This window comes from Chrysemys picta, chromosome 8, assembly GCF_011386835.1.
Source record: "Chrysemys picta bellii isolate R12L10 chromosome 8, ASM1138683v2, whole genome shotgun sequence".
Lineage (NCBI taxonomy): Eukaryota > Metazoa > Chordata > Testudines > Emydidae > Chrysemys > Chrysemys picta.
In genome coordinates this window covers 36966573-36987841 of record NC_088798.1, presented here as the reverse complement: position 1 = coordinate 36987841, position 21269 = coordinate 36966573, and the positions used below count along the sequence as shown (strand labels likewise).

The 21269-nt window shown below is 40.2% G+C and overlaps 2 long non-coding RNA genes across 3 annotated transcripts in view; one reads left to right on the top strand and one right to left on the bottom strand.

Moving 5' to 3' along the window:
- LOC101931593 (uncharacterized) overlaps positions 1–13748 on the top strand; it is a 39111-nt gene extending 25363 nt beyond the window's left edge. The window contains exon 4 of the long non-coding RNA XR_256336.4: positions 13311–13748. This is a non-coding gene — a long non-coding RNA (uncharacterized LOC101931593). The remainder of the gene's footprint in view (positions 1–13310) is intronic.
- Positions 13749–13842: 94 nt separating this feature from the next.
- The window catches only part of LOC112059893 (uncharacterized), a 72886-nt gene continuing 65459 nt past the window's right edge, over positions 13843–21269 (bottom strand). For both annotated transcript variants that reach the window (XR_006172280.2, XR_002889157.3), the window contains exon 3: positions 13843–16607. This is a non-coding gene — a long non-coding RNA (uncharacterized LOC112059893). The remainder of the gene's footprint in view (positions 16608–21269) is intronic.

The window sequence follows — 21269 nt, the reverse complement described above, 5'->3', positions numbered from 1 at the left end:
CAGCAGATGACACAGTGAGGATGAGTTGGAGATAAGTGCTGCAGTGCTGTGAACATTGGCTGACTTTAAAAAAGGGCATCCTTTACTCTGCCTTCGCCAGTTGGTGGGACAGGGCTCTCTCCTGGATCTGTGGTCTGGAGTTCTGTGAGGGGTCTAAGCTGGCTTTTAGTACCCAGCACTGAAACAGCTCTCTGCCACTCTGGAGGCTGGTTTCTGCAGGGCTGGAACCGCCTGGCCCCTGCACTAGCTCTCACAGCAGTTCAAAGACTCCCTTTGTGGTGAAGGGTCTCTGAGCCACTCTGCTTCCCTCTCAGCTCCCAAACTCAAGCAGCCAAAACTGAAACAAAACCCTAGTGCCTCTGAGTCAGCGTCTTCCCTTGCACTGAGGGGGCCGAGTAGCCCTGGCTCACAATTGGTCCAGCAAACTCTTTGATCATATCAACCCATGCAGAAGCCTCCCAATTGGTCTCAGCAGGAGTTTCTAGTCCATTCTGTCCCCACCCAAGCATGCTGGGAAATGGTGTCCAAGGGCTCTGGTAACTATTATTGTTGTAATCCAAAGGGTAGGACATCCTAACTGCTCAATCCAAAGTGCCAGGAGCTGGCAAATTCCAAGTGGGAGTTACATTGAGGGTGGAAAAAAAGTAAGAGGAAAGAAAAACTTTTAGAGGCTTGATCTTGATTTCAGGTAACCAGTGTAAATTAAGAGTAACTTCACTTAAGACAGTGGTGTTACACTGGTGCAAAACTAATGGCAGACTTGCCTGAAGAAGGACTCCAGGATTGGGGCCAGTCTGATTAGACTCAGGGCCCTGCTGCTTTATAAAATATTATTCAATGATTTAATGTAAATGATCACTTGTATTGGAATATAAGTGTGTTTAAGTCTAATGTTAAATACCCTAACTAACAATGATCAGAACCAAAGAGAGAATATATGTTATTTACAGTATTAAATATTTCATCACGAGGTCACATAGAAAACCAAGTCATATACTAGTCTTTCTTATTTGCTATTGTTTCTCCTGGACATCTTTTGGGGGTGATAAGTAATGCAGCCATTTATTTCCTCTCTGTATAAAATGAAAACACCAAATACTGCCCTTGTGGCCACAAATGTCATCAAATGCCTAATCCTGTAGTCTTTACTCAAGCAAAACTCTCATTCATTTCAATGGGAGTTTTGCCTGAGTAAGAACTACTAGATCTCCTCATGAAAATGAGCTACTGCCCACTGGAAAACACATTACAGTAATAATTATTCCTGTTTTTAACATGGCATTAGTTTGAACTATGACCCTAATTGTTTTCCTTTCACTGTCAGCATTAAGAAGATTCTACTTAAATGTAGAACTGACTGAAAATCACATTTATTAAACAATTTATGTTCTCCAAATTTAGATATCATGATTGACAAATTATATGAAATGAGTGAAGATTTTTCTCAAGCAGAAAAGGCATTTATTTATTATGACAAGTTAACATTTTAAAATTAAGCGCTTCTGTTTCACAAGAGATTGAAATACACACAAACACATATACACATTGCAGCAGGCCAGTAATTTGAAGGGGCTAGTTATTTAATCACACTAGCAGTATGAACTACATATATAGGACTAGGATATAGTATCTGTATGACAGAATGGAAAACACTATGATAAATTCTAAAATAGAATTTATTCTTTTGTTTTCTTAATTAAATTCCCTTGAGTTTGCACTTCATAATCCCACTCTTTCCAGTTTATGTCTGTGGGTGGGTGGGTGGTAGGGATTCTGGCTTCCCCAACCAGAGCGATATAGTATCTTGACTCCAGATAAAATGGTGCAGTCCTATACTGCATATATTGTATGTCAAATACAAAGAACCTGTACTGATGTGCCACATAGAATGCAGGTACAGGTGGAAGCTTTGTATGAGAGCATATGTAGAATTTTGGTGTTGAGATGGACAGGATCAGTGGACTATGCAGCTCAACCAACAAAACCCCATCCTTCATGACAATAACAATATGTAATTACGTGATTAAATACATGATCATGTGATTAAAGACAACCTCATAAGGATATGCACAAGTGGGGCAGAGTTTTTATTCTCATGTCTCGTAACCTCTGAGCACTATGCTTTGCAACCTGAATAATGTAGTTAACATACTTTTTGGTATGGAATTTTAATATTATCATCTCCTAGGGTCAGTCTGTGATGGCCCTGAGTAGGTGTGCCCAGGGGAGGGTACAAGAAATGCACAGGGATGGCCTTGCAGGCCTTGATCAAGGCTGGTGCCCCCATGGGATCTATACTCTCCAAAAGGGGCAAGGAGACAGCGTGGCCATACTCACACCTTCCCATTCACACTGGTGGCCAGACATAGAAAAGAGTGCCAATTGTGCTCTGAGAAAAGCACCTCTGGTTCCCAGGAACTTTGGAACAATGTCTTATAGGGGCAGTGAGGCTGACCCTTTCCCATACACAGGTCTATGTCCTAATAGCACAAACTGGCCCGTAGTGCATTTGGCCCCAGGATTTCTCTTGCATATGTGTAAAACATCCTGTGTAATCAAAGAGCATTTTAACGTAACATAGATGAGAGACTCAATGAATTATTTTCAATAATAAATGTTAACACTCCAAATCTAAGGATTTGGTGGTGTTTACAAAAAACAATTTGTCTTGGTTTAAAGGGGAAGAGCTGAAAGTAATTGAAAGGTATAAAAGAGAAGGCACCAAGTCAAAGCATCAGTAAATCAGCATCTTTCTTTTTATGCCTCTGGTTGTGGTCCTGTTATTTATTTTCCCAACTGCATTAAAAGCTATATGCAAGCTGAACATTATCTGAAAAAGAAAAACAGCCATACTCTTACATTGGCTCAATATTCATAAGCCCATTCTGCCAAAAAGTCTCCCTGATCCACTCCCATCCCTCCTTCAATTCAACCCATAGAAAAAATCTGAGCAACCAGATTGACATGTGGGTGGCGGAGGATAGGTGTCATTTGCTTGTTGAGCCAAGGAATTCATATTTGTCCTCTATCTTGATTTCTTTTTGATAACCCACTCCCCCTTCTCCATTTAGCACCAGGCTCACAAGCAGGATTCAGGCAACATAATTGTTTAATAATTTCTTCCAAATTCCATGGAAACAGAATAGGGAAAAAATGTACACTGCAGCAAGCTTTGTTTTTTTGGATTAAAATGGATTGCTGTACACTGTAAAGGCAACTCCCTAATGTTTTGGTAATGATTCATGAAACTATCTGACTGACAGCTCCGAGCAAAGTATTTTGTGCAATAATGTAAATCAATAAAAAGCAAATCTTCATTGCATAGCAGATTTGAATACTGATAAATTTGGGTGTTGCAAGATTTTTAAACCAAGACTATTACCTCCTTAAATGAAATATCAAGAAATACTTACAATAATAGTGGCCCCAAATACCTTGTAGACAGCTGAATGAGAACTAGGTACCTCAGGTCTGATTCTGGTCTCATTTATGCTGGTTTCACAATGGTATAATTCTACTTACTTAAGTGCCTTTACTTCTCATTTCCACGGGTGTAAGTGAGAGGAGAATCAGTCCCTTCAAATCTAACCAGAATAGTGATCATTGGCGATTATATATCAGGCACTGATAGAGGAAATTAAGCTACTTAAAATTCAGATGCTCCTCACAGGGAAAAAAAATGATTTCAGTGTGATTCAACATTCCAGTCCTGTGTAGAAACAATTATAAAACACAAAGGTTTATAAATTCCATCTGTATTTTGCAGTCCTGGATATTAATCTTCAAAATAAACTTTAGATTTATTAGCACCATGCCGCTTCCCAAACAAAGGAATTGGGTAACAAAGAGCATAATCTTCTAGGCTTTAAACAACACTTAAAAACCTGTCAGTGTGCTTGTAATTTCCTGATTCTGAATGTTGTTCTCCAGACATTATTGTACTTGGGACTGGGCTTCTTGCATTAAGTCTGAGATATAAATTACTACATCGTATTAAAGAGGTGATATAATGGGAATGGCTAGAGTGAATATTTTTGTGGGAGTTCTCACTACAGCTGCGGAGCTTTGCACTTTGCTGGACTGTGATTTAAAAGCAGAAATCTGAGACCTTATTGCATCGCAAAATGTACAGAAAGATGCGCCCTAATAAATAGATGAATTGATCTATTTCGGTGCCAATAGAGTGTGTTTGCACATGTGACTAGATAGCTCGATAGATCCATGTGATACAGAGCTAGACAAATAATATTCATAAAATAATGTCGTTAATTTTGCAGATGTCTTCAAAGAAATATTGTTTCCAGCATTTCACCAGCTTGTAGAGCCAGCTGAATCATTCATTTATATATTACTTGAGTAATACATTTGAGGCCTGATCCAAAGTACATGAAATCAATGGAAAGACTCCCACTGCTTTCAGAGGGCTTTGGATCAGGCGCCTCAAGCATCCTGTGACATTTTTAAATAAAATATTTGACAAATCGCTATTTTTTGTTATTTGCCCAGCTCCAGGTACATTACAGAGTGGTGAAATAAATTACACCATCGCCTGCCTCCCTTGCCATGGAGGGAGAGAGAGAGTGAGATGCAACATTAGGGAAAGGGATAGGGGACTTGAGGAAAGAAAAATGAGGTAGAGGAAGGGGAGAAGCACAGTTGAAGAGAACAGGAAATAACAAAGGGTGAAGAGAAAAGAGGCAAAAGAAAAAAAATGAGATAAATGAAAGTGTGAAATAGGAGATGAGAAAGAGAAGTTACTAGAGAAATTGAAAAAAACAAAGGAAAGGCAAGAATAGACAAACAGAATATTGAGATTAGTAAATTGTATTTTTATTTAATTCTTGGCTCTACACGTCAGCCTGGACTTTAGGGGTAAGTAGCAAGGAAGTGACTTTGAGAATTTGTAGAAAGAAGTATTTACAATCCTTCTCCCTACCCTGCTTTTGATTTGGGTATGGAGGAAGGGCTTGCAAAATTCCTTCATCTATGGTAGAAATACCTCTCAGGCTGATACTATAAGGCACTGGGGTTTTGCATGATCATATCTGTTCATGCACATTCGCCCAAACTCAAGTGCTGTTAGCTACATGAGTAAGCCCCATTTCCTTGTTAAATTTCAACATTTGTATAGTTTACAAAACCATCACAGAAGATGAAGCAAATGTGTTACCTGACCACTTTCTGACATGTTCTGTTGGATTTTATAAATGGATGTTCATCAGTATACACCAGTCAGTTATACTGAACTATCTGAGACTTACAGTCGTGAAATTTACAGGTTATTGTGATTTAGAGGAATGAGCTTTTAAAGGTACAATATGTGTCCAGTGCTTTAATACAAACTGCCAGCGGGATATGGCTGACTAAAATCAATACATCTCTACAAAAGCCTGCAGTTTCTGGATTCTTATTTTACAGTGTTTATAGAATATCTTTGCTTTCATTGTGCCACCTTAGAACAGCAGCTATAAATGATGGAAACTAATGTTTCTATACCACACCTTACCACTTTATAAAAGCTGAAGATTAAACAAAGCTCAATACAGAATAAGCTAATAAAGTGTCTTTGTGAAAAAGCAACCCAAAGAGCTTTACCATAAAACCAGAAAGTGCAAGGAGAGCTCAATCAATAAAAATAAGCCTGAGTTAAAAAGACAAGATTTAAGATCAGATTTGAATGAATATATTGACTCAGCATTTCCTAACCTGGCGGGAGTGAATTCCAGATTTCAGGTGAACAAGAACTAAAAACATGTGTTCCATCAATCTTTAACTTGTCTTTTGAAATAACCAAGAGGCTGTTTTCTGATCATCTCAAACATCAACTAAGCTCACACAAAGACAGTAGCTCTGATAAACACACTGATCCCAATTTGTGCATCGCTTTCCAAGTCATCAAAGCAATTTTAAAATCAATTTTATGTTTAACAGGGAACCAGCGTAATTCTCTAAGGACTCGAGTAACATACCAAGGTCCACTTTGTGAGCGTTAACATTTTAGAAGCCGCTTTTTTCACAAGCTTGAACCTATAAATAATTTTCTGGGAAGGCCATAAAAGAAGATATTGCAATAACCAAAGGTGGAGATGTTGAAAAAAAGCATGAGCTGCAGTGTGAGGTTGTGAAATCAGTGTCTGAATTTGGGCAATAATCTGTAGATTACAAAAGGAAGTGAGATCTATAGATGTTCAAAACACAAGGCAGAATCCAAGGTATCGCTTGCATTTTTAGCATATGCTGAGGCCAAAGAAAAGCTCATTTAAGTAATAATATTTTAATAACAAATACCAAGTGTGAAGACGTCGTCAGCCAACAGTACAGGCACAGCAATAGCATTTCTATGTTAGCAATATATTATCATGACCAGTCCTGGGAGTTTGCCCGGAGCAAGGATTGAGCCATTAGTTTTTAAAAGGGTTTGAGCCATTCTTAAATAACCTTCATTAGTTAGGATGGCACCGCTGAGTCTGCTTCTGCCTGAGCAGTAGGAACAGAGAAATAAAGTAGAGTGTCATCTACAACAGTGATAGTTTAACACAAATTGATTGAAAGCAGAAATAACAGGAAGCTAAGGCAGCTATGATGAGAAATGAAGGAGTTGGACAGACGGAGATGGAAACAAAGAGAAGAACAAATACCAGTTGGATGAGGACAAAGGAATATTTCTCTTTTCCATTTTAATCTGGGTAGGATAATGGTTCACATTAAAAAAAAGGAAGGATCCTGAATGATAACAACACATCTGAGGATCGTGTTCATGTGTTCAAAGAAGCCCTTTGATTTTTGTTTTTATGGCTTGTTATGGTATCACATGAATAGCCTATACTCAAACACCGACAAACAAATCTCTGATGCATTTATAGCATTTTATTTTACAACTAACATGCATGTGTGGAATGACAGCAGTATACTTCATGCTATATTTAGTTGAAGGGCCTTTTAAGTGTTTCCATCATAGCCACCTATTTTCAAGGATTTTTAATCTGAGCTACAAAACATTTACTTCAGGCTAAAATTTTGTATACAAGATCTCAGACCCAGGCTAATTCTCTTTTACCTAACTGGGAAAAAAAATTGGCTTTTAAAAATGATTCCTATATACAGATTTTTTAGCAATATTTTTAGCAGTTTGGATTGCTTTTATATAATCTATATGCATAATAAAATTAATAGCTCATTAAAATTTATTACTGAGTTACAGATAGATGGACGGATCACAGATATTTTTAATCTTCCATGATAGAATTAAAAATAAATACATATATAAAATTATAAGAAATATTTGCTGGGCTCCAGTGTCTGCTGTACTAGTGTGTATTTTAATTTCATTGTATTGAACGTTAGAATTCACTGAAAAGTACTGTGGGCCTGATTTTATTCTCACTGATACTGGTGTGAATCATCAGTAACTCCACTGAGGTCAATAGAACTAGAGCAGAATTAGGTCCTTTGCTTCCAAAGCACAGAAGTTTCCAAAAGACACAACATTAGGGTTTTGGAGCATTACACCGATCAGATTTAATCTGATGACCCACCAGCCTAGAGTTTGAGTAAACTGCACAGACACAGAAACTACATCCTACTTTATAACTGGAGATTTGGGACTATCAACCCTCTCAGTAATATTGTGATTGGCTCATCCAAAGCCAAGACATTAGGCCTGTGCAACCTATGCAGCTGCTAAGGGCTGCAGTGTTCCAGAGGCCTCATGCCACACACACCACCCTCGTTCCCAGTTTGTGGTCCCATTAGTCTCTGCCAACAATAAGCTGCAGCAGTGATTACATTCCTTTGCTTCTCTAGTGCCTTTCTCTACTCCCAGCTTGTTAACTTTTATTTTGATTTCATTTCCTTGCTTGATGCCTGGTTTGCACACTCCAGCAGCCTTTATATATTGCACATGAAAGACAGGCATGAACACAAAGGCTGCTAGGTCTTGCAAGCATATGAAGAGGCAGTGCATCTGCTTCACGGAACAGAACAAGCCACCTGCAGCCCAAAGAGTACTTGTTGTGCCCCAGTGGTGTCAGTGATGAGTATTGTACTGCCCATGTCAATTAATTCAACTCACATCAGACAGTCAAGCAGTTCCTGAAAAGGGAACTAGATGTGGCCTCACTTGTCTTATTTCATATGGGGCTATACAAAATTTAAGGTCACCCTGTTGAAAGCTTCATCAAAGGTATATCTGAAATAGGAGGTCATCAAACAGAGAACCAGTGACATCCAGTTGTCATAGCTCTCAGGTCAAGGGAATGCAAGAGAGTCTGCAGAGAATCACCCCTTCTTCCAGAATGCCACAGCCCAAGAAGTAGTTGAAGGTTTGTCTAAACAGTCTGGCAGTGCAGACTACAGGGGTGTGAACTGCAGCACCCACTAACATGTTATGCTGTAACTGTCCCATGTAGCTGTCCCCTGCTAGTGAAAACTAAAACTAGTTTGCATTACTGTAATCCTGTTTGAAATGGGAGTATGTTAATGGGAACTAGGCACCTTTTCATGCTAGCAGGGTCTACATGGGGCAATTACAGCACCACCCTTCAGTTCACTCTGCAATTCACACCTCCATAGTCCTCACTGCAGGGCTGTGGAGACAAGCCAAGACTGCTTTCATAAAAGTCAACTTACCTGAGATCTTTTTTTTAGGCAGGAAATTGATTCCTTGCTGAGAGAAGGTCGCCTAAGAGGCTGTAACTGATTTGGTACACTAGCCTGACCACTTTAACACCAATGGACTTTGCCCTCAACCCGCTTCCTTAAGCTGACCCAGAAGCTAAACATTTCCACTGTTGAGTAAATTCTGTCCCACAATAGGGTTGTCACCTCTGAAGGGCAAAAAACTAGGACATCTACCTGCCCCCCCCAACCAGGGTACTGTCTCCTCATCCCACTCCCAGGAGAGGGCACCAGCCCCCACAGGCTTCTGCTTCCCATGCTGCTCACGGCAGCAACCTCACTGAGCAGGATGCAGCACTGGCTGGATCCACCCCCTCTCCCCTGGTGGTGGCTGCCACGGTGGTGACTCCAAGCTCCCACTGTCGCACTTGCTATCCATAAGCCACCTCATCTTCATGTCTCCCAGACATTCCAGAGCCAGAGCACCCCCTGCACAAATGCCTCCACCCCATGGCTCCCCCCACTACAGCCACCAGGGGCTGGGAGAGCCAGTGCGGACATCAGTAGGGGTGTCACTGACAAAACCCAGGGCTTTTATTGTCCAGGGAAACTTAGAGATTTCTGGGAACAGCTACCTAAAAAATGGGACAATCCTAGGATAAGCGGGACAGGTGACAAGCCTATCCCTCAACAAGTCATGACCGAGTCATCAAGGTAACATTTTGGTGCCATGTAATTTGTTTGTTTGTTTTTTGCAGGTAGCAGCTTTATCCCTAGAGAGGTGATTCCAGTTAAGAGAGAGAGAGACACATAGGCAAAAACAGAATTTTTATTAGTGATACGCTTAACATCTTAACAGAAATGATGATAAGCATTCCCCCAAGAACTAACTGCTTATACATTCAGATAAACAGAATCTATAACACTCTGTAATAGCATCATCTGGTGGCTCCCAGGAATGTTATCAATGCAAAGGTGTGGCAGTGTACATCAATCAGTTCTAAAGAATAGGCAAACAAGTTAAAGAGGTGTGGTGCTCTGTTACAATGGATAATGACAGTACTAGCAACTTCATTATTGTAACAAAGACTGCATCCCACCCAGTTAGGGTACATGATTCAATGCTTCCAATGGGAGGTGTCAAGGAAATACAGAGCTGCTTGGGACTCAATGCCAATAACAATGGGGAAGGAGGGAGAAGGGAAGCAGGAGAAGACAGTGAGAAAAGGGGTAAGGAGAGATGGGAAAGCTAGAGGGAGATACTGTGTAGCAGTTTATTCATTTACTTTAATCTAGCCCTTGTGATATACTTTAGAGCAATTGGGGATAGAATAGCATCCACAGGAAGATCCCCTTAACAGAGACCACTGGAGCACTTAAAAGCTCTTCAGGAGAGAGTGATAGCTTTCTGTCTCTGAAGTGGAAAGCAAGGATCAAAGTAACAATAATCATGCTCATAGCTGCTTGACACTTTCTGAAGATGTCAGGTCTGAAGCTCTGTATTGTCTCAAGAACTAGAGCCCAAAAGGCTTGATAGTCCACAAACCCTAGAGAATTCCCCAGTTCAAACCACAACAGAGGTTTTGTAAGTAAATCAGTGAATCATGGTTCACTAATAGGCATAGAAATGTTTAAACCATCGAGTATCTTCCCCCCTGGGATGCCACACATAACTCCAGAGACATGAGATGATCAAAGCAAACGTCATGAGAAAAAAATAACGTTTTTAACCATTTATTTTACTCTAAAACCAATAAATTATCAGAATATGTGACTACTGGCAAACTCATCGTAATGCTGTCTGAATTGCCATATAGAAATCCAAGTTTATTTCCAAACATAAAAAACCATATTCCCCACGTGTTCTGGTCCTGTTACACTGCTTACACCAGTGGTTATCAACCTTTTTTCATTTGCATATCCCTAAAAAATTTCAAATGGAGGTGCAGACCTCTTTGGAAATTTTGGTCTGCAGACCACAGGTTGAAAACCACTGTTCTATGGTAATGACAAACTTTTGTGGACTCCTTAGACATTGTCTGTGGACCCCCAGGGTCTGCAGACCACAGGTGGAAAACCACTGGCATAGACAACACAACAGGGTCAGAATCTGGCTGCAGCTGCTCTGCTGAGAATTCCACTGGTGTGGATCAGGGGTTCAGCTGATGTAAAACTGGATCCTAAACCAGTCACCTCCCCAAGTCTGGTATCGGAGCATGCCAGCAAAGAGAAAGAGCGGACATGTTGGGAGAGGAGTGCAGCTGTGCTCCACCCTTTCTCAGCTGATATATGATCTCTTAGGACTCATAACCAGCTGGTATAAATTAAAGCATCCCCTAGGCTGTTCAAATGTATATTAGAGCTGGGGCCACAAGCAGCTGTGGCTTGAAAATCATAACTGGCTCCCTGATGGCCAGCACACACTTTTCCCCTGTGCCAAGACAATCTCAGTGCAGGAGATAATCGGGCCTACAGTTGCTCTTTTCCAGGTCTAGCAGGAGCTGTGTAAGTCAGTCCTTTTCGGGAGGGACTGCAAATCAGACATAAACTGTGTGGTTTGCTGTTTGCCTTTCTAATTAAACGAAGACTCACTGGTTCAAATTCTCCCTTAGTTTCATACAGACAGCTCCCATTGATCTTTGGTCAGTCTGGGGGCAGAAGTTGATCCACAGACTTTTCCTTTTACAACACACTGAAGATCTGGCTGTAGAGTTTGAGTCACTTCTCCACTCTAAGAGAATTTTCCAATTAACAGCAATTGCTCATGTGTTGAATGAGTGCAGGACTGGGACCCTCTCTACTAGATAGTAATTCAGCCACTGCACACTCCAAGCTATACTTCTCACTAGTGATGAAATTGCCTCAGACTCATTAAGATACATTTCATATCCTCAGTATATTGTACTTGTGACATATAGGATGCATATAGGAGGATATGTGTAAGCAATAGGGCACAACAGGACGTGTGCATTCACCAGTATAAACACAACCTGGATGTGCTAATGCACAAGTCAGGTCAACACACCCAAAGTGCACATGCATTGGCTGATGAAAACTCATTCTTGAGTGTGTAAGTGAACTCTTCTCAGGGTCATAATTTGTCCTACAGGGGGCAAAGATGCCCCATGGCTAACAGTATGGGGGGCGGGACAGCAGACTGTTTAGGCTGCGCAAGCGGATGAAGAGTGGGCAGTCAAAGGCATGGAGTAGTGAAGCCTTCACTCGACCCACCCTCAGCACCCCAGCCTGTGCAATTCAGTTGGCACAGAGGGGAAGCAATTTGATTCTGGTACTTGAGCAAGTGGGGAACCGTTACCTGAATCGTTATTCTGAGTCACAATTCCTTCCCTGGTCTGTTGTAGGGGCAGCACAGCTACCTGCTGCTACCTCTTACTCAGAGCATATTGTCAGGTCACAGTCTAGCCCAGAATGGCTTATTGAACAAAATAAATAAACTTGACACATTTAAATATAACATGCCAGATCCTCAGCGTGTGCAAATCGACATTGCTCCATTGGCATCAGTGGCTGCATGCCAATTAATTGACTCCAGCTGAGGATTTGGCCCCCTACATTTAGAAAATATTAATCTGCCTAAAAGAGGTTCCAAAACTAAATGGGGTGAACAATAGTGTTGTACAATAACAAAATGAAGTGCAAACTAAAGATAAAAATATTGAGAACAAGTTCCATTGTCTGTGGCTATTGCAGGGGATTTTTAGAAAGTGGAGACACAAGAAAAAAAATCTGCTTTTGTCTAGAGTGTCTATATTTCCACATTAAAACTCCTTTCCATCCATCTCTTCCCTTTGTCTCTTCTCCTTACACTCTCCCCTTTGCTTCGTTCTACTTTCCTTCCACCCTGGCAACGGCATGAGCAGGAACAGTTTTCAGCAGAGAAGCCGCCACAGGTCCTGCTTCCCTCAGCTGAGCAGCAGGAGCTGCTGCGTCTTTGAAGCCCGCTGAGGATGCTGCTGCTAAGGGGAGAATGGGGTGGGGGAATGAAAGCAGAAGGAGACAGTGCTGGAAGGAAGACAGAGAACGAGAGGAGGGGTAGAGAATAAAAGAGAAGCAACGAAAGGAGAAAAAGGGGAAGTAGAGGATGAAACTATTCCTCCAAGATTAGGGCCAAAACCAGCAATCATTTACTGGGCATAGTGCTCGAGGGCCTGATCCTGTAGTCTCTCTTTGGATCAGACCCTGAAGCACTACGCCAGCAGTAAGTGCTTTCAGGAGGACTGAGCCCTTAGGCATTTACTAGTCGCATTCCTCTGGTGCTTTGTGATTTACCTCACCTCTGTTATCACTCAGACAAACCCATGTTCCTGCCATCTTCTAGGAACTTAATCCAAATCAGAATCAATATATTTTCATTTCCTGGAAACCTATAACTACAAATCCCTTTGTCTCTTTTTCTTGATACTAGAATCCCTATATTATTCTATTTAGCGGGGTAATTTTTTAAAAAAAGAATAATAAATCTGACTGTAAGGTTACCACAAACAGTTGGATAGCATGACTGACACATTTCACTACCATGTTTGGTTCACATCCAATGTATATTTACTAATAACTTTCCTATGAATAATGTTAATTCGTGATGCAAAGCCAGTTTTCATTTTATTCAGTAGTGCACAATATATTTTATTTTATAGAAACTAAAACTCATAATTCAACCATCAATTTTGTTTCAGATGGGGAAGTGCAGGTTCGGCATTCTGCGAGCTCTGGTTTAAAGCTTGATGTCTCTAAAAGGACTGGAAATCAGAAACACAGTAACTTGTGGATTTTATGTTTTAGAAAATTAGCACATCCTTGCATTACATAGCAGGCAAACATTGAACAGTGCTTGATCAATAACAGGCATTGCCAGAGGTCTGATATAGTCTGCAACAGCTAACAGTAAGTGTTGCTGTAGGCTATGGAACTAGGAATATAAAATGTTGAATGACAGTAATAATTCATGCAACTTGGGACATAGAAAACCAACAGTATGTCAATAGCTATAGCAAGCACTGCAGAAAATGTGGAGGATTTTGATGCTTCAGGAGCTTGTGTTTTACTTTAAAATGTATTTTTCTTGGTGAAATATATACTTTCCCTAGTCATTAAAAACATTTATTTTTCAGTTGCATGTTGCTACTTCTCCATTAAGATTCTAAAAGATGCGCTGAGAGACTCAGAGATTCAAAAGGCAAAATATATATATTTATTGAAGAAAATCACATAAAACATTTATAAGGCAGGAGTTGCAGAGGATCAGGCTGGCCAAAGCTCATTGAAAATATCTGGGAATCATGGAGCATTTCAGCATTCAGTATAGTTATTGTGGTAATGTATATGGTCCTCTCATTGACTTGAATGGGAGCAAGACCTTGCTATATAGCAGGGGTTCTCAACCTTGTTCTTTCTGAGGCCCCCACAACATTCTATAAAAACTCCATGGTCTACCTGTGCCATAACAACTGGTTTTCTGCATATAAAAGGCAGGGCCGGCATTAAGAGGTAGCAAGCAGGGCAGTTCCCTGGGGTCCCATGCCACACCCCCCCTGCAAAGCTCCATTGCTCAGGCTTCAGCTTCAGCCCTAGGTGGCGGGGCTCAGGGCCCTGGGCTTCAAACCCAAGCGGTGAGGCATCAGCTCCCTGCCCTGGACCCCAACAAGTCTAATGCTGGCCCTGCTTAGCAGACTCCTGAAACCTGCTCGCAGCCTCCCAAGGGTCCCTGAATCCCTGGTTGAGAACCACTGCTATATAGGATACCCATGAGATATCTGGCACTTTCTTAAAACAAAACTCATTACATTCACATTTTATTTTGTTTTGGATCAAGCGAGCACATCATACATGTTTATTCCTTTGTAAAATACATTCTGCATAATTAATATTTCTCCTGTTGTCCATTGTAAAAAGATAACACAGCAGGTAATTTGTTACATCTGGCTGAAGGAAGAAAGAATGAGTCTCTCTGATGTGGTTTCCCCTCTGCACTTCCATTTTATTGCTACTTTGGGAATGAAAAAGTGACTAGTGCTACTTTACTGAATAAGGCTCCCAGAAAAATTCCTCAGATGAATGTTTAATGAGAAAAAAAAAGATGTTCAAACAGGTCCATTCTTATGCATGCAGCTATGTGTTCTAAAACACTTCATCAACAAGTTAGCCATCCTCGATTTTTCTGAATTTGTTGATAGCGACATCTGACTGAATAGGCAGATGAATTACATAACATTCATGATTTTTAAAATATGAATGTGGCCCTTAAAAATACAGGTAATACTTCTTTAACAAAATGTAAAATACTAACCAAAAAATGAAACACATCACAAAGAAACCCACCATACATTATTTAAATCTTCCCCTGTGAGAGACTGAAGACTAGAATGCATACTGAATCCTCTCTTCTTCAACATGAAATGGATCCTTCCATTGCAGGGCTTAAGGTCTTGACTCCCAACCATGCACTCTGGGATTTTTTTTTAAGGATGCATATTCAAATAATAATTAGAATTGCTTAAATATCATTTCTATTTTTACAAGACCATAAAGTGACTTTTATATGCATGGTACAGCACCTACTAAACCAGATATTTCAGTTACAGTGAGACAGAGATGATAAAAGAACAAAAAATTAAGCCCGCTGACTCTTTGAGATATATTAAAAGAATTCTCTCAGTTTTGAGCAGAATGTCTTTGCTCATTTGGTCTTTCAGCTTCGTTTAGGGAGAATACGTTTTACAGTTTTCCCATTGATATTCAGCAAATCTACAGCTTTCACTGCTGCTGATCCTGCTTATCTTTGAATTAAAAATGTCTATAGTATTTACACAGTGCTGAAAAATTACTATTTCAATTTATTGTATTTTCATTGTCTCTCTCCTTGTGACTGGTACAGCTTGCCTGCAACTGAGAGGGCACTTTGAGGCTTACTTTGATGCCATGATTTATTGTATTGCACAATGGAGCCTACTGTTTTCCTTTCTAATCAGAGATGGCATGTTGGGTGAAAAATAAAGCTTTTTATGCCTTTCTTTAATGATCACTATCTCATGTGCTTTGTATTTGTTACGGCTGGTTGGATGCTGAAAAACAGCATTCATAAACATCTATTTGAATTCCAAACTGTTCTTCATTTCCACTGTGGTTTTACCCCTTTGTTCTTCCTTATTCACAAATATACACACGAATGTTAGTGGAGTGGCTGTTCTTTGTATGGATACCAGCATTCATAAGTGAACATGGGGATACCTGCTCAATCAAGAGTACTCATCACTATTCACTCTGCATTAATCATTATTCCCTGGCTTAAAAAGTTTGTCATCCATTCAGGCAGCAGAAGCAAAATCATGTGATTTAGGAGACCACTCACACACCATGAATAGCAAATAGTAAATAGAGGACTCATCCTGCCAGGGAGGATGGGAGGATTCAGGGAGCAGCACAGAGGTTTAGTCCTCTGTGTGAATGCCCCAGCTCAGTGTTTATGCCCTGAACTATGAGATTTCACCATGGATCTTGGGACACTTGTGAGGTTGGAGACCACACTCCCTGTATCTATTCCACAGAAAGGCAAATCTCACTTCATGCCACAATCTCACTGATCATTGCCTGGAAACTTCATGAAAAGATATGTGCAGAATATTTATAATATTAACTAACATTTATATATATACACCCCTTTTCATCCATAGATCTCAAAGTCCTTTCCAAAAGTGGGCATTTTAATCCCCATTGTACTGTTGGGAAAACAAAGGTACTCGGAGGTTAAATGACTTACCCAGGGTTGACACAGCAAGTCAGCTTCAGAGCAAGAGATAGAACTCACATCTCCTGACTTTCAGACAAATGATGTATTGACTAGACCACACTGCCTCTGATTTAGGAGTTCCTGTAACTTCTCCATGGGTTTTTCTATGGGTTTTTTCTTGCTGTGGTCTCCAATGACATTGTTCCCATCGAAAAACTGTTCCTTCATTACTTCTCTCAGCATATTGCTAGGAACAGTGGAGAAAGGTAAAATGTATTATTCATCTCTCCAACTCCTAAAATCAATACCCATCAAAATACAAATACAATTCAAATCAGAGGGCACTTATTGAGCACAGATCCTCATAATTAGATATGATTTCTCAACAATGTCTTAAATTATTTATCCAAGAGATGGATACCAGGCACTCCATAGGCCCCAGAGTGAATATTTTAAGCCTCATGTCATGATGCAGCAAAAGTGAAATGCTGTGCACTGCAACATGATTTGCAATCTTGATAAACTGATGTAACATCGATTCACATCAATCAGTGCCAAAATTCTGTGTCATTATAACATCTAACGAGATATGTTGAAAGCCAATAACCTCATGAAATGAATGGGTGTCAATGAAGGATACAGATTCTGCTGCTAGAAATCAGTTAAAAATGCAATATTCACCTCTGATAGAAGTCACTAAACCACCATCACTAGAATTGAGGTTTATGTCATGCATGGACATTCATCATGAAAGCAGCTCCCCCTAGGGTGGCTGTGGTCTCTGTAAGCAATTCCATTATAAGTTTTTAAGTCTCATTTCTTATGGTGGATATTTCTTAGCCAGTTGCTCAGCCCCCAAACCGTTTCCCCTCCAAATCTTTTATTTACATTTGGCCTTTTTAAAAAATCTAGGCAAGAGAACCAAAGAGGTTTTGTGGTTTTGGAGACTTTAGGTGGTGTTAGAATGTGGAAGAGCTTGCCTATAAAATAAAACATTTATAACTGCCAGTCTATAATGTAGAGTAATGTCTTTCAATATTTAATAAGGATTTATCAAATGCAATTTTCCTTGAAAATATAGTACTCAATGTTAACTGAAAAGTGCAAACATTTGCCACAATAGACCTTAGCGATGTATCATGCCAACAATCCAGGGGTTAGGGATCCCTGCTGCCCGTATATTGACATGATACATAGACATCAATTTCTCTAATATCAGTGATCAAAGGTTCAAAAGAATAGTCTCAACCATTGTTTTATGTATAAACGTTCCTTTTTTGTAAACTATCAAATTTTTAATAAATACCTTACTTGAAATTTGAAAATGTCATGATTTTATCTTTTTTTTACTTTGTCTTCATCAGCTGATAACAATCAAAAGTTGTATCCAATTCAGGGCCTAAAAAACCTGATGCGGTCCTTCTAGGTACAGTAAAAGTGGACACTGAAGTACTGATCTATATCACTAGATAATGGCTTCCTGAAAGATCTCTGAAATTTTCAGCCTTAATGTTGTGGTTCCTAGATATAAACTTACAAAATAAATTTTAATGGGCTGCATCCATTCCACACACAACTCAATAACAATTCTGTATGGAGCAGCTATAACATCAAACCCAAAGCATGTAAGAGATTGACTTAAAGCCATTAGAGAAATTCAGAGCTAAGGTTTCTCAGACAGTGCCTCATCCTGAAGTCTTGATGGTGGTCAGACTCCCAGTGAAGCCAATTTGAGTTTGGCCTGAGTCAGTCCTGCAGGAATAGACTCTCTAATTTGATCATGTCAAAGTGTCTGCATATTTCAGTTGTTAAGGTCTGTCTGTGATCTTACTTACTATTCTTCTGGCAGTACTGAGGTAGGACTGTATGAACCGAGGATGCAAGGAGTGGCATTTAAAAGTTCAAGTCAGAATTTTAATGGTATTTTAACCTACTTTATTAGTAAGTAAGAATAGTGGCTGTTAAACTGTGGTCCACAGAATCCTCCTTGGTGGTCTGTACGATGAAACATTTTGAGAACCAAGTAGTGGGGGATTGGGTATGGAGTGTAGAGATAGTCCATAAGCAGATCCGTACATATTGGAGTGGTCAGTGAAATGAAAAAGTTTGAAGACGTAATGAGTTTAAAAAGTATGTACAATTAGGGACAGCATGGAGAATCAGATTGATATCTTAGTTATTTTGATTAACTATTAATTATTCATCAATTCCTATTCTATTATTACAGTTATATAGTACCAACCATGTGCTAGGTGTTTTTCAGGCATGTATGAAGACAAGGTCCCTGCCCCAAGTGTTTAGTGTCTAAACTCTACTACTGTACATCATACTAACCCAGTGGTTCCCAAACTGGGGTTCATTAACCCCCGGGGGTTCACAAAATGTTACAGGGGGTTCTCAGGAAAAAATCCCTGGAAATATTCATTTTTAGGAGGGGGTTCGCGAGACTTGACATTTTAGTGAAAGGGGTTCACAGGTTGTTAAAGTTTGGGAGCCACTGCACTAACCCCTTGTCTACATTGCACTGCAAGTCAGACTACAGGGCAGGGGCAGAGCCCCATGTGGATGCTGCAGGCGCAAACCAAAAGATTCCTAGTTCTCATCAGTGTGGTCTTGTTTGAAGAGGTCTACATGAATATAAACTAGGAATCTTTTAGTTCACTCCTGCAGGGACCACACAGGGGAGTTACACCCAGCACTTTGGTGCACACGGCTATTCATACCCCCATAGTCTGAACTGTAGTAGACAAGCCCTAGTATGCCTTCCTTGAATGAGACAACTTTAATCCCTTCTACATTTTCCTCATCTCCATTTTGTTGTTTTAAATCAAGCATAAATAGTTATAAAGAAAAATCAAACATTGTAACCATGTTTTGTTTTACTTTTGTATTATTGTTCTGCTAGATTTTTTTAAATGCTTTTAAAAGGTGTATAATAATATATTACTTAGTGCACAGGCTGCCTAAATAAACATTTTGGACCAATTTTTCAAATGGAGGGAGACTATGTGCAAATAGCTTTGTGCAAACATGCAACTGCTTTTGTGAGTTCAAATTGCATAGGTAATGGCTGCTTAAGTGATCAAACACATGCCCAGGTACTTGATTTGCGCACACAACAGTGTTAATTGCATTCTCTAATGTGTGTACCATTGCACTAATATTTTTGGTGCACACAAATGGACCTCCACCCTTTGACAATTTAGCCCTATCTGCGTGTTTAGTGTACACTATAGAGCAGCATTCTTCCAAGCTGCTGGCCTACTCACCGCAGATTTTCCATTCACTACAGAATTGTATAAACATTTTATATGTCAGAACCTCCCTTAGAGGTAAGCATGAGATTTTTTGTAATCCTAACTAATATATCTTTTCATCCAAACACTACTAGCTGCTTACATTATAGTTGATGTAACCGAACTAAAGTGAAAATACTAGTTTATAGCTGCAGGTTGGACTCAGAGGTTAAAAGTGAGTATTTAATCTCTATTGCTGTTTAGCATAAAATTTGCACATCAAGGACGTAGTCTGGAGGTGATCCAACGTGGAAGATCCAGACCAAGGGATCATATATGACCTTGAGAAAAAATGACTTATCTTCCATAAAATAAAGAAATGTACCTTTTTCACAGGTTTTCTTTCTACAAACAAGGGTTTATGCAGCCGGCAGACATTGGCTCAACAGATTTCAAAAGCAGGACTTGTGAACAAAAAGGGATTTATTTAGCTGACTACACTTCCAATACAAATTCTTTTGCCTCAACGTATGTATGAATCAAGAAAATGTCTTGCAGAAAAGATCCTGCACCTCAGAGAAAGGAAGGAGGAGGGTTTTAATGACACTTCATGGGTCCCATTAGTGTGGTAGCTCACAATCTTTAATGTTTATATCCTGTAATATGGAAAAGTACTATTATCCCAATTTTTCAGACAGAGAGCTGAGGCTCAGAGAAACTAAGTGACTAGTCCAAGGCCACAAAGAGTGTCTGTCACAGGGTAGAGAATTTAACCCAAATCTGCCAACTCCCAAATTAGCGCTCTCGCTACTTGACCATCTGTGACAGGGTGTATAAACCCCTTGTTGGACCGGAAGGGGTTAAGGAACAGCTGTGGACCAAGGAGGCCCCTTCCCTTTGCTCTTGCTGAGCATGTTTGGGTTGGAGGTGGTGTTTAAAAGCCAGCCAGGCAGCTCAGTTTAGGGTGGGCAAACCAGGGAGGAGGATGTGCCCTGGGAGCTCCTAGAGGAGGACTGGAGCTGAGCCTGTATTGAGCAGGGGAGCCACAGCACCCAACAACTGGGACAAGGACTGAAAGTCCAGAAGGTGACCTTCCACAGAGAAGGGAGGTGACCGGATGGGATATGGATTATGGTAGGAAGTGGCCCAGGGAAGCTGACTGGTGGCTGACACCATACAGAGACAGGTAAGCAGCTGAACCAGGTTGGGCCTGGATTGGAACCCAGTGGAGTGGGAGGTCCAGGTTTCCCTACCCTCTTGCCACTTCAACTGTAGCCACGGGGCAGGAGCCCCTGCAACCTCCAACTCCGATCACACCATCCTTGCCAAATCCATAACTATTAAAGTCTGGAAGCAAACAATTAGTGATCAAGAACATCATACTGATTGTCTCCAGGGGACATGTTCTCCAAGATCCCATGCTAGTAAAAGATAGAGTCCAGGTCCCATATGTCCCTTTTGATAGAACAAGAAAATATGCTCATATGCTTTACAGCAGCACTCAAAAAATGTCCAGCCACTTACCTTTTAGCTGTATACATTAGTCTCTCAGAAACAGAGATTAAACTGATTGTGTATCAGTATTCATAGTGAGAGGCTAAACTGCCACTGTGGCCTGTGAACCTGTTTTATACACCGTGTACAAATTAAGACAAAATTATTATCATTATGAC